Source organism: Gorilla gorilla, chromosome 9 (assembly GCF_029281585.2).
Source record: "Gorilla gorilla gorilla isolate KB3781 chromosome 9, NHGRI_mGorGor1-v2.1_pri, whole genome shotgun sequence".
NCBI lineage: Eukaryota > Metazoa > Chordata > Mammalia > Primates > Hominidae > Gorilla > Gorilla gorilla.
The window spans coordinates 33,831,666-33,846,571 of record NC_073233.2 but is presented as its reverse complement, the minus strand read 5'-3'; the positions used below and the strand labels follow the sequence as shown (position 1 = coordinate 33,846,571).

Genomic DNA, 14,906 nt, shown 5'->3' with positions numbered 1-14,906 from the left:
GGTCAAAAAATTAAAATTAGCAAGTTTTTATTTTTGGTATTTAGAAAACAACCTTTATGCTTAAAAACTTTAGAAGAATAAGATTCATAAGAAATTATCAAATTTATATTTTGATCAAAGAAACTCGGAATTTTTAAATTGGAGCTTTGAGGATTGAAGCCATATTCTAATGAAAATCATTGGAAAATAAGTCCAAGTAAGGATTTGTTAAATTAACCTTTAAGGTGATGACCTAGGCATAGAGACAGGAGACTACTGGACTAGGTGTTAGACAGTACAAGGCATCACCACCATTAACTTTAAAAAAGTGTGGAAATGTGCCACACAGCCGAGGAACAACAAAAAGCATTTAGTGTTAGGACTCAGGTTTTTTCAAAACTTTAGTAGACCAGAGTATCCATTCACTAAATTTTTCTATTCGGGTTTTGTTATATTCACTATTTTGATTATTCTGATTTTAATATAATGAATTGCTGACCCATATTTTGTACGTTTACTTATTAGTGGCAGATAATCTCCCTGATGGAATCTTGAAGATTTACTTTATATACGGGGCAAAAGGTAAATTCATACAGAACCCATTTGTCAATTTTATTTTTTGAATTTTAAATTTTAAAGGGACAAATACTTCATTTTAACAAGGTATATGTAAGGCCTCTCCTAATTCTCATGAACTATACCTATTGGTTAGAATGAGAAATCATCCACACTTTCTTACCTAGAGACAACTTTAAAAACACCAAATCTTTTTTTTTTTTTTTTTTTTGAGACAGGGTCTATTTGGACACCACAGTATGTATATTTAAAATCACCAAACATCAAGATTTGGTGTTTTGGGGCCAGGTGCAGTGGCTCACACCTGTAAACCCAGCACTCTGGGAGGCCTGTAATCCCAGCACTCTGGGAGGCCGAGGCAGGTGGATCGCTTGAGCCCAGGAGTTTGAGACCAGCCTGGGCAACATGGCAAAACCCCGTCTCTACTAAAAATACAAAAATTGAGGCCCAGCATAGTGGCGCACACCTGTAAATCCCAGCACTTTGGGAGGCTGAGGAGGGTGGATCGCTTGAGGACAGGAGTTCAAGACCAGCCTGGCCAACATGGCGAAACCTCGTCTCTACTAAAAATACAAAAATTAGCGGTGCGTGGTGGCATGTTCCTGTAATCCCAGCTACTTGGGAGGCTGAGGCAGGAGAATTGCTTGAACCCGGGAGCCAGAGGTTGCAGTGAGCTAAGATTTCACCACTGCACTCCAGCCTAGGTGACAGAATGAGACTCTTGTCTCAGTCAGTCAATAAATAAAAGTACAAAAATTAGCTGGGTGTGGTGGCACGTCCCTGTAGTCCTAGCTACTGGGGAAGCTGAGGCTTTCATGAGAATTGCTTGAGCCCCGGAGGCAGAGATTGCACTGAACCGAGATAGCATCACTACACTCCAGCCTGTGCAACAGAGTGAGACCCCCATCTCAAAAAAAAAGATTTGGTGTTTTTAAAGTTTGTCTCTAGGTAAGAAAGTGTGGATGATTTCTCATTCTAACCAATAGGGATAGAAAGTTTAGCCCCTGCAGCAGGTAAGTTTCCTGTATACGGCAGTTACTGAAAGTAATTCATTTCATCAGAGGGTATTAAAAACCCAAAACTTATTTTGTGTTTGTTTTTTATTTGGCAAAGAAATGCAATAAAACCATGAAGTAGGAAGTTATTACTGGTATCTCTTGACATAATTTTGAGCCCAGACTTTAAATGATATCTAACCTTTGTGTTTTACAGTGTTATGGGTTGAACTGTGTTCCCCTAAGATAGGTTGGAGTCCTAACCCCCAGTACCTCAGAATGTGACCTCATTTGGAGATAAGATCTTTACAGAGGTAATCCAATTAAAATGAGGTCATTAGGGTGGGCCCTAATTCAGTATGGCTAGTGTCCATATTTTTTGAAAAGTTGGGAGAGATTTGAACACAGACGCACACCCAGGGAGAACACCATGGGTAGATGAAGGCAAAGATTGGGGTGATGCTTCTACAAATCAAGAAATATTGAAGATTGCCAACAAACTACCAGAAGCAAGAAGAAAGGCATAGACCAAATTCTCCCTCACACTTAGAAGGAACCAAGTCTCCTGACACTTTGATCTTGGACTTAGCAGCCTCCAGAACTGTGAAACAATTAACTTTCACTTAAGCCACCCAGTTTGTGGTACTTTGTTATGCCAGCCCTAGAAAATTAATATGTGAGAGAATCCACTTTTCAGCGGCATCACTACCAAAACTGGGTACAGAAGCAAAATTAAATGTGGGTTCTCCAGTGTGATAAAAACATTCCAGTAGAAGTGGCTTTGGCTAAGAAAGGATGAGATTCCTGGCCCTTGGGGATGAGGAGAATGCTGGTTTCTTTGTTTTCTGTGGTTGAAATGCTTCCTTGGACACCTGTGCAGCTGTATAACTGAGCTTGTGCCTCCACTTTGGCCCCCTGGACTCATGAGCACCTAAGCACCTAGCCGTTTCTTCACTTTAGGTTGTCAGTTACTGCATGGCTGCGTCTTAACTCCAGGACTCGTCAGGAGTTGGTATCGTCAGGGCATTGTCTCCTTCAGCACTGAGAGTAGTTCATGCAGCAGTCCTTGCTCCAGCTGGGTGAGATGAGGATTTGTCTTTGACATGGGACATTTCAGCCTGTAAAGGTTTGTACAGGTTCCTTATGATCCATGGGCCTGGTACCAAGCATTAATTAAGCCAGAACCAATTGTGTTGCTCCCTTTTTAAAACTCTGCATTGTACTTAGGATAAAATCCAAATACCTTGCCATGACCTCAAAGGTTCTGCATAATCCATGCCCTACTTCCTCTCAGGCCTCATCTCAGTCCACTGCCCTACTTGTTCTGCTCCACAGCCTGTTCCCTTGCTGGAAGGCTTCCCTCTGGTTCTTCCACTAACTGGCTGCCCCTCATTCAGGTGTCAGCCAAAGTTGCGTTGCCTGTTAAGTTCACCATCTAAAGGCTGATTCCTCATCCTTTAACATGGCAACACCTTGTCGTTTTTGATTTTTGGGGTGTTTTTGTTTTTTTGAGAGACAGTTTCGCTCATTTCCCAGGCTGGAGTGCAGTGGCATGATCCCAGCTCACTGCAACCTCCGCCTCCCAGGTTCAAGAGATTTTCCTGCCTCAGCCTCTCAAGTAGCTGGGATTACAGACATGCCACGATGCCCAGCTAATTTTGTATTTTTAGTAGAGATGGGGTTTCACAATGTTGGACAGGCTGGTCTCAAACTCCTGACCTCAGGTGATCCACCCACCTCGGCCTGCCAAAGTGCTGAGATTACAGGCATCAGCCATCGTGCCCAACCAACACCTTGTTTATATTAACATGCTTAATTGTGTCTTTTCCATTAAAATTTAAGTTACATGACAGCAAGAAGGACACGACTGTACCCCCATTACTTAACACAGTGCCTAAAACATGGTATGATGTCTTGTTATACCTTGTTGAATTGACTGGCTTTCCATAATTCCACAGGTAGATCAATAACTTATATTGGCACTGTATAAAAACAATGATGTGTGTATCAGGTAGACACAGTATTTATCAACTGATCTTGATGTTAGATGTCCTAGAAAGGATCAAAATACTATAGGGACAATACCCTTGTCAATCTTTTATTACCTCGCTCCATTAACATGCCAAGTACCATTTGTGGAGGACAACAGTGAAGGTTACTTTCATCTTTTATGTAAAACTGTTCCAACTAATGTTAATAGTAGATAAAATTTGTACAGTAACACCTAATTTTTAAAAATAGAACAAAGATTTTCTTTGGGTATTGCCACAACCAAAATTAAATGAAAAATTGTGTACTGCTAACCAAGACCTAATTTTTAAAATGTCTATTGTGTAATTTTAAATAAAAAATAACAAGGCTGGACACAGTGGCTCACACCTGTAATCCCACCACTTTGAGAGGCCAAGGCAGGCAGACCGTTTGAGCCCAGAAGTTCAGGACCAGCCTGGGCAACATGGTGAAACCCTGTCTCTACAAAAAATACAAAAGTTAGCCAGGCATGGTGGTGCACACCTTTAGTCCCAGCTACTGGAGAGGCTGAGGCAGAGAATCAGTTAAGCCTGGGAGTTCGAGGCTGCAGTGAGCCCTGATCGTGCTACTGCCCTCCATCCTGGGTGACAGAATGAGACCCTGTCTCAAAAAATAACAGCAATGACATAGTGTAGCGGAAGAAACGCTGGACTTACATTCCAATTATGCCATTAACATATGATCCTTAAGTCTTCATTTTCTTGATTGTATAATAAGGGAGGTTGGTAGTTTCCAATCTGGTTTCATTTCTTTATTCCTTAGAAAAGTCCTCTCTTCAGCCAAAGCCTAATATATAGAACTACGCCGGTTCAAGAAGGCTGTCCCCTTCAACCCCCCTTCCCATGCTGCAGACAGGAGTTCCTCTGAGCACAGTTTGAAAACCTTTGTCCTAGAGCTGGGGTCCCCAACTCCATGCCGCAGATCTGCTAGGATCTGGTAAATCTGTTAGGAACCAGGCTGCACACCAGGAGGTGAGTGTCGGGAGAGCAAGCATTATCGCCTGAGCTCCGCCTCCTGTCAGATCAGCAATGATGGCGTTAGATTCTCACAGGAGCGTGAACCTTCTTGTGAACTGCGCATGCATGCAAGGGACCTAGGTTGCCCACTTGTTGTGAGAATCTAATGCCTGATGATCTGAGGTGGAACAGTTTCATCCTGAAACCATCCCTATCTCCCTGTGAACCACAGCCTTCCCCCGCAACCCCGGTGGAAAATATTATCTTCCACAAAACCATTCCCTGGTGCCAAAAAGGTCAGGGACCAGTTTAAAGTCCATTCCTGTTCTAAAAGTGCAATAACATTAACACGCAATTGGTTTGATGTGAACTATTTTGTATCATGTAATGACATATAAGCTAGTTTATGCACAAGGGGTATTTTCTAAAATATCAGAAATATTGATAATCATGCATGGCTGCCTTTTATAAAGCATCTACTAAGCACTGCATCTAATCCTTATAACCCCCCAATAAGATGGGTGTTATTCTGTTTCACAGAATCAGGAACACCAAATAGTTTATTCATAATTACACACTTATACTGACTCATGGACCAGATTCTAATCCCAAGTTTATTTTCAAAACCCTTAATTTTCCCCCAATACCACACTGCACTTTTCACAAGATTTTGTCTCTCATTCATTTTATTTTTTTAGGTTTCTTGTTGGATTTGTTGTGGTTTTTTTTTTAATCTAGAGCCCTGTAAGAACAACAAAAAAAGCAGAATATGAATCTAACTCGTATATTATGTCAATATTCAATTGGATATTTTTAAGTTGGCATCTCTTCCCCAGTATATAGGTATTATTTCATTAAATAGCATTAGCACATTGAAAATACCACCTATTATTTTCTACCTATTGTTACTTTGTATCACAAAATTATAAATAATACGTATGTTGTAGCAATTAAAAATTTTTAAGAGATGAATTCTACGGAAAATGGCAGCAATTTAAGTGAATTATTTCCATAGGGGGAAAAAAATTTTAAAAAAATAGGTTGGGTGTAGTGGCTCACGCCTGTAATCCCAACAGTTTCAGAGGCCGAGGGTGGAGGATTGCTTGCGGCCAGGATTTGGAGACCAGCCCGGGCAACGTAGACCCCATTTCTACATAAATTTTTCATTAAAAAATAATGAAATAGCATTCTATTAACTGTTAATGATGGTGGAAGGAACTAACTGAAGAAATGACAATGGGAAAAATTGGAAGAAGAAAGTGATCAGCTATGGTTTTATACATTTCAATAAAATGAGCATGATTCTGAGTCTTGTTTTACTGGGTACATACCATAAAATTCATTCATTCATTTATTCATTCACTCAACAGTATTTATTGAGCATCTATTATGTACTGGACAGTCTAGTTAAGATATAGCAGTCTACAAGATAAAATCCTGATAAGGAACACATATTCTAGTGGGAGAAGCAGAAGAACAAGAGAACAAATAACGTAATTTTAGGTAGTGACAAGTATTATAAAGTCCAGCAGGCTACGAGGGCTAGAGAGCAATAAAAAAAATTAGACTCACGGACATTCAGTCACTTGTCAAGGTGCCAGCTAAATCCCACAGTCCCTTCTCCTCACACTGGGGTATGTCTGGAGTGGACTCAGGGACATGGGCTCAACATGTCTAAGCAGCTTATTGTGGCTTTTGTCAAAACCTCCATACAGCACCAACTGCACTTCCCATCATGCTTGTCATCACTAAGCACTCACATTGCCTTTTTTTTTTTTTTTTTTTTTTTTGAGACAGAGTTTTGAGCTCATATTCTGGCCCTCTGTCGCCCAGGCTGGGGTGCAATGGTGCAATCTCAGCTCAGTGCAACCTCCACCTCCCAGGTTCAAGTGATTCTCCCTGCCTCAGCCTCCCAAGTAGTTGGGATTACAGGCACCACCATGCCCGACTAATTTTTGTATTTTTAGTAGACACGGGGTTTCGCCATGTTGGCCAGGCTAGACTTGAACTCCTGACCTCAGGTGATCCGCCTGCCTTGGCCTCCCAAAGTGCTGGGATTACAGGTGTGAGCCACTGCACCTAACCAGCACTCATTATCTTGAAAGCACCTGCTGTGTGCTGGTGAGCCCTTTCCACCAGTTATCCTTAACACATCCATTGGCTGCCCAGCCCAGTTAGAATAGAAACCCAAGCCCCTCTCTATGACCCACCAAGCCCTGCATAATCCAGCTTCTGCTTCCCTCCCCAGCCTTCACTCATACACTTTTTCCCTCTCTGTCTCCAAGTGTCTCCAACAGGACAGGCCTTCACACTTGCGGTTCTCTCTACCTGGAACCTCCTTTGCCCTCTATTGCTATGTATTTGTCAATTTTGGCTACCCCCTCCTCAAGATTATAAACTTGTTGAGGGCAGGCAGGCCCCTGTTTAGTTTTCTGTTATATATTTAGAGCGGACAACAGCACCTACCACATAGTAAACAATATTTGTTCACAGAAGAAACAATTTGAAAGAAGACTGTGGTGTTATTTTTGATAGGACAGGAAAGGACATCTGAGATGACATTTAAAGAGACCCGAATGGCGTGAACTGAAGAAGGCACTCTCGGACTATCTGGGAAATCGGGGTTTTTGACAGGGACCAATAAAGACTATCTCCCTTCCCCACTTGGGTTCTAGGTACAGTAGGAAATAAATGAGTGGCAGATGAGGGCCAGAATATGAGCTTTATTATTTATTAATTTATACTGACCACAAATGTTTGTCGGATGTCCACTGTTTGCCAGCCACGGTTAGGGGCTGGGAATTCTGTGGAGAACAAAACAAAGCTCTTGCTCTCACAGAGCTGACACTCTGCTCAAGGCTGGGCAGGGGCATGTACCTGAGGCCTGAGAAGAAAATGGGCATTCTGAAAACTGGCCAGAGAAAACTTCTCAGAGAAGCCTGTGGCTGGGGGGCTCAGTCTGGCCAATTTTCAGGCATGGAATGGGCATGGTCGGGACTGAACTCTGATGGTGCCCATCCCGCAGGGGCAGAGGTTGCCCCCTCTCTAGGCGTGGCTAGGATAAGGGCCTGTTGCCTCTCAGATTACCAGTCAGATGCCACTCCACTCCCATGGAGTGAATTTTACCAAGGGTGGAAGCGGGTAGGAGTGATCACTCACATGATAAAAGCTAGAAAGGATGGTATCCCTGCATCCAGGCAAACACATGAACCTATCAATAATTATAAAATAGAATGGCTGCAGACAAAATTAAACCTTTATTGCAAATATTGGCAGTATTGGAATTTATAATATGATATTTTTCTTTTAAAGCTAAGGAGGGAAGGACTTAATCACACACACACACACACATACACACAGACACACACTTTCCCCCCATTGCCTTCTGTAAATACATATAACTCCTCACAAATTTATTATGCTATATGCATAACCCTTTTCTCCTACCTTTTCACATTTGACCACAAGGTGACGCCAAAGTGCTATTGTTTCTATTTTAGAATTTTCTAGCAGTTCTTGCTAACTGAAGCTCAGACCAAAGATTTAAAATGTACTCCATCTTTTCTTTTTAATTCAAAATTTAAATTGAAATGTATTTTATAAAATTCAAAGCTTTGTAAATGTGGAGAAACAACTCCTCCCAAATAAACCCTAAATAAAACAAACATGTAAAATACCAAACTACATGAATAGTCATCTACCATTTAGTATAAAGGTTTGGGAAGGTGGTGGGGTGGTGTATTTAATACTGCTTTTTCGGTCCTTCTACTAAATATAAACAACTTTAGATGACTGGAAATTATATTTGGCTTTGCTTCTCTTACGTGTCTTCACCGCTCACAGGATGTTTGAGAAAAGTAATTTCATAGGGGATGTGGCAACTTCTTTTAAATAAACTGGAGACCATCGGAATCATTGCGATTAACTTGTTGTGTGTGACAATAAACTTGTCAAAAATGTTCTTTTCCATGAAAATTTAAAATAAAAATTAAACCGAGTACAGAGTAGAAAGAGCAGTTGACCTAGATATTAGCTCCAGTTCTGTCTATAACTAGGTACGTTGTGGCCTTGGGTAATTTGGTTATCCTCTGTGGGTCTGATTTCACACTATTAAATGAGAGGATTTAGCACATATCCCCAAAGTTTCTTCTATTTCTGAGGATTTTTTTTTTTTTTTTTGGAAACAGTGTCTTTTTTTGTCGTCCAGGCTGGAGTGCAATGGTGTGATCATGGCTCACTGTAACCTCAACCTCCCAGGCTCACGTGACCTCCCACCTCAGCCTCCTGAGTAGCTGGGACTATAGGTGCAGGCCACCACACCCGGCTAATTATCATTTTATATATATATATATATATATGCATACGTATCCATATATAGAGAGAGACATTTAATGGGAAATTATAATTGTTTCATATTGTTTCCTGAAAATGCTGATACAGTGTAGGTCAAAGAAAACACCAAAAGTATAATAGAAGAGGCAGTATACGTGTATTATTTAGTATATCCTATACCTTTAGAAACTTTTTTTGGAGACAAGAGTCTCCGTCACCCAGGCTGGAGTGCAGTGGCATGATCTCAGCTCAGTGTAACCTCTGCCTCCTGGGTTCAAGTGATTCTGGTGCCTGAGCTTCCCAAATAGCTGAGATTACAGGCATGCACCACCACACCCAGCTATTTTTTGTATTTTTAGTAGTGACAGGGTTTCGCTGTGTTGGCCAGGCTGGTCTCAAATTCCTGGCCTCAAGTAATCCACCTGCCTCGGCTGCCCAAAGTGCTGGGATTACAGGCCTGAGTCACCGCACCCAGCCTAAAAACAATTTTTTAAAAATATTAACTGTAATTTTAAAACTAAACTGCCAGGTGCAGTGGCTCACACCTATAATCCCTGCACTTTGGGAGGCCGAAGCAGGTAGATCACGAGGTCAGGAGTTCAAGAGCAGCCTGGCCAACATGGTGAAACCCTGTCGCTACTAAAAATACAAAAATTAGCCAGGCATGGTGGCGGGCACCTGTAATCCCAGCTACTCGGGAGGCTGAGGCAGAGAATTGCCTGAACCCAGGAGGTGGAGGTTGTGGTGAGCAGAGATCGCCCCACTGCACTCTAGCCTGGGCAACAGAGCAAGACTCCGTCTCAAAAAACAAACTAACAAACAAACACTAAAGTTTGCAGTTTGCTCCAATGTATCTCAAAATCAAACTGGTAGGAACAGACTTATAAAAAGCTAATAGATATATCTAACTTGGAAGACTTGTATCCTTATGCCGTATTTTATCATTTGACTACTAAAAAAAGAAACTGAATTAAAATAATCCATCTCAGCATGCTTCTCCAAAACGATAGTATTAACACAATGCAAACATCAGAATGTCCAATAAAGTTAACAAGCCAAGGCAATTTTGTTACACACATTAACCCATTTATTATAGGCCAGTGATGTCTCAAAGAGTAGAAGAGCGTCTACTGGTCTTTGAATTCCTTCAGTCTTCTGATGGCGACTTTACCGTGACAGCAGAAGTGGTATTGTAGGTCCAGGCACTGCCAGCCACTGTCTTCATGCAGGAACCACAGTGCCAGATCCCCGTAGCTCATCTCTTCATCTTGGTTTTGCCACAGAAACAGCAAATGTACTTGGTGTGCTGGGTGATTTCAATTCTTCTTCGCCATTTTCCGGAGGGAGGCCCCATAGCGGGTCCCATATTTACTGACGATTCTGACTTTCTTGGTGCATTTGGCCATGTGACCGCAAACTAAGTCTGAGCCCAGAGAGCTATGTGTTTTTTTGTTTGTTTGTTTGTTTTTTTAAGAAGAGATGAGGTCTCGCTGTTGCCCAGGCTGGTCTTGAACTCCTGAGCTCAAGCAATCCTCCCGCCTCAGCTTCTCAAAGTGCTGGGATTACAGGCGTAAGCCACCACACCCAGCCTTATTTCTAATTTTTAAAGCATCAAGAAGAAACAGTTTGTCACAACATAATATAACTTTGTAACAGCCAGAAGTGCCCAAAGATGGACTACTCCCCATGGAGGTATGAATATGCCAACTCTAAGGTATCCAAGAATAGCAGGGATGCTGTTCAGCCTTCTTAAGCCTTAGGAAGGTAATTAAACTAGCGTTAATGTCTTTTCTAACCCTGTGTTTCTACATTCTGAAAGTTGAATTGTAAACTGCTTGTAGGAGAGCTCCATGTCGTACCTTATATCCTGGGGCTGCAGTGAAAGGCACCTGTCAGACCTCTCACTGTGGGGACACTAATTGACTAACAGTCCTAAGGTAAAATCCTTCACCCTGTTTGTGCCAAGGCCACACTTCCTATGGGCTGGTCCCAGCCAATGACTGATCATGGCTGAGATACTAAGGCAGTCCTGTTCCTGGGAGATGTGAGACTCTGGCAGATAATTTTTGTGGCTTTGCTGAAATTTTATAGAACTGCACTGAAATCTAAGACTCTTTTCCTTCCTTCACCTCCTCACCTGGGGCCAGACCCACATCTCAATCTGATGGTTTCTCAGACGCCCTTAGCTCCCTCCCCATTTTCCCTTCACAATCACTTCCCCTAATAAATCTCTTGCATGAGTAATCCCATATTGATGTCTGCTTCTCAGAGGACCCACACTTGCCTTATCTTGTAGCAAAAAGTCATTCATCTTGGTTAGTGGTGGAGGCCTACATCAGGAACTTTTTAAACACTGGGAATTCAGGGACCCACAGAGACCTTCTATAATAGAATCAATGGAGATGGAATCTTGGAACTTCTGTATTACAAACCTTCCCAGGGTGATTTACATGCAGACAGCCCTGCATCAGTCAAAACTCTTCAGTACCTAGCGGAGTACATTCTGAAAAGTAGGCATGTGGTAAATAGTCCTTGAAAAACAAAATCCAGCTGGGTGCAGTGGCTCATGCCTGTAATTCCAGCACTTTGGGAGGCCGAGGCGGGGTGGATCACCTGAGGTCAGGAGTTCGAGACCAGCCTGGCCAACATGGTGAAACCCCATCTCTACCAAAAATACAAAATTAGCCAGGCATGGTAGTGCAGGCCTGTAATCCCAGCTACTTGGGAGGCTGAGACAGGAGAATTGCTTGAACCCAGGAGGTGGAGGTTGCAGTGAGCCAAGATCATGTCACTGCACTCCAGCCTGGGCAACAGAGTGAAACTCCATCTCAAAAAAAAAAAAAAAAAAAAAAAAAAAAATTTCAAAAAATGTTGAAAAGCTTGACAAGTTTGTGTTATTTTAGAATAAAAGGGGCAAATTGGCAGAATTACTATAATGTTTTTCCCTATTATCTCAACATCCTTCATTTTCTCTTTCATATCAAACATTTTCTAAATTTTCTCTTACGTTCTACAGATCACGAAGTATGTTTTAACATTAGCCTGAGGCAGAGCGAGAACGAGAGAGAGAGAGAGAGAGGTATTAGCAGATATTACCAGATTTTGCCAACCAGTCCTAGAAAATACCATCTTCAGCATCATCCTGACACCCAGCACCACTAACCCAGCCTTGAAGCTTTCTTTGCTTTGCCCCTTTCCAAAGTAATCTTGGAAATTACAAATGGCTGGCAGTTTGCCTGTGTTTTTAAAAGCACTGCTTCAGGGTGTTTTATTTTGAAAATTAAAAGACATTTTCAAAAACTTTTGGATTGTTAACCTTCTCATTCTGGCTGCCGCTTTTCTTATTTGAAGATAGCCATGGTAGCTGTCACTAGAAAAAAAATAACTTAACAGCTTGGGAATTAGCAAACAGGTATTTAAGAGTGTCTTTTTTTTTTTTTTTTTTTTTGAGACAGTATTTGGTGTCTAGTTAGGAAAAAGACAATTTACAGAATATGGAGTTTTCCCTCCACATCCTACCCAATATTTCTCCTTGGGTCTACATTTAATTTCCTCTTTCCATTCCAGATTTCTTTCAAAATATTTGACGTAGACAAAGAAGAGCTTTTCAGAACATTTCAGCACCACCACCACCACCACAGCCCCCTACTCCACCCTAAGTGCTGGTTTTCTGATTACGCATCATCATGGCATGCGCAGATTTTGCATGTAGTTTCTTGAAATTGTGTCATGCTAAGATCTTTCTAAAATGTTCACTTTTATTTGGGATTCTGAGGAAGTGAAAACTACCCAATTCCATGGCTGAACTTCGTGTTGGTATTTTGGTCTTAACAAATTATCAGCTTGACCAGGTGGTAATCTTCCTGCTTTTCTATTCTGATTTTTCTACCTTTACTTTTCTATCTCTTTTCTTATAACATCTAGTTTCTTTAAGAATCGTTTAATTTTTGCCTACTTCTATTTCTCACCAGTAGTTTATGCACTCAGACTTTGGAACAAACCCACACGTGGTTCTGTAATTCAGAAGTTGCTCCCTTGAGTCTCATTTTCCTCTTGTGTTAGAATTGAAAGGGAAAGATCAGGAAAAGAAAATCAGATTTAGAAAAGATTAGGCATTGCCGGGCACGGTGGCTCACGCCTGTAATCCCAGCACTTTGGCAGGCCAAGGCGGGCAGATCACCTGAGGTCAGGAGTTCGAGACCAGCCTAACCAACAGGAAGAAACCCTGTCTCTACTAAAAATACAAAATTAGCCAGGTACGGTGGCACATGCCTGTAATCCCAGCTACTCGGGAGGCTGAGGCATGAAAATCACTTGAACCCAGGAGGCGGAGGTTGTGGTAAGCCAAGACTGTGCCATGGCACTGAAGCCTGGGCAACAAGAGCGAAACTCTCTCGAAAAAAACAAACAAGAAAAAAGAAAATGAAAAGATTAGGCATTTCCATATTTCTGGTATTTATCCAAATGTTTTCAAATTTTGGGTCAATATGGATCTTCAGAAGTATTGAAAGGCTATCTAACCCCGTAGTATCCAACCAGCTCAAAAGAGTAAGATGCTTTTTGGTGATGTTTTGAAAAAGGGCTGTCTTCAAGAATGGCCTTCAACCAGTCGTGCCAGAAGCCTCACTACGAGCCCTCGCATCCCAGAGGTCCCATCAGTTCTACACAAGTGGCGTGTGCTGCTCCCAGACATCGTTCACCCTTGCTCGAGCTCTAGGTACAGTAAAGAGGGCCCAGAGCCCAAATTTGGTCACTTGTGTAGCTTAAAAGGATGTTTAAAATTTGTCGACAATTTTACATTGTTATTTTTTGTTCAAAATAAATCATTGTTTTCAATTAGCCCTAAAAAATAAGATGCTGTTTCCTGCGTCCAATAGGACCACACTAGAGATGTTGATGAGGTGTGTAAAAGTATCTTATTTGAGACCATGATAGAATGACTGCAAGCCTCTGGGGCTTAATGTGAAAGCTCTTCCATCCCAAAGCTTCCCATGCAAATATGGAGGCATCAAAGCCTAGAAACTATGCACTACCTTGAAGATTCCTTCACTAGAGTAGGTGCATATAAGATATCTGATCAGTAGGGATTAGACTTGATATTCTTTTCTTTATTCCCTAACCCTATCATGTCTTGAAATATTTATGTATGTATATTTATGCATTTATGTATACAAATCTTTGTGTGTGTATTTATATGTATATGTATATAAATTTATATGCATATAAATACACACACACACATAGTTCCTTTTTTTTTTTTTTTAGACAGAGTCTTACTCTATTGCCCAGGCTGGAGAGCAGTGGCATGATCTTGGCTCACTGCAGCCTCCGCCTCCCAGGTTCAAGCGATTCTCCTGCCTCAGCCTCCCCAGTAGCTGGGATTACAGGTACCCACCAATTTTGTATTTTTAGTAGAGATGGGGTTTCACCACGTTAGCCAGGCTGGACTCGAATTCCTGACCTCAAGTGATCAGCCAGCCTGGGCCTCCCAAGGTTGGGATTACAGACATGAGCTACTGCACCCAGCATAGGTACATGTATGTATGTATGTATGTATGTATGTGTGTGTATATATATATATATATATACACGCACACACGCGCACACACACACGCACACACACACACATATATATATATATATTTTTTTTTTTTTTTGAGATGCAGTTTCACTCTGTCACCCAAGGCTGGAGTGCAGTGGCGCGATCTCCGCTCACTGCAACCTCCGCCTCCTGGGTTCAAGCGATTCTTTTGCCTCAGCCTTCTGAGTAGCTTGGACTACAGGTGTGCGTTGCCCCACCGGGCTAATTTTTGTATTTTTAATAGAGACAGGGTTTCACCATGTTGGTCAGGCTGGTCTGGTTTTAGACTCCTGACCTCGTGATCCGCCCATCTCGGCCTCCCAAAGTGCTGGGATTACAGGCATGAGCCACGGCGCCCGGCTGATACATGTATATTTTTAATGTATAGCCAGCTTCTCACTTCAGGTAGCTTTTTGGCACCTATGCTTTTATTTAAGCTCGATAACTATTTCTCAC

General features: G+C 41.8%; 1 pseudogene; it reads right to left on the bottom strand.

Annotated features, from left to right (window-relative positions):
- Positions 1 to 9,916: 9,916 nt before the first annotated feature.
- On the bottom strand, positions 9,917 to 10,275 carry LOC101133706 (large ribosomal subunit protein eL43-like; annotated as a pseudogene).
- Positions 10,276 to 14,906: the final 4,631 nt, after the last annotated feature.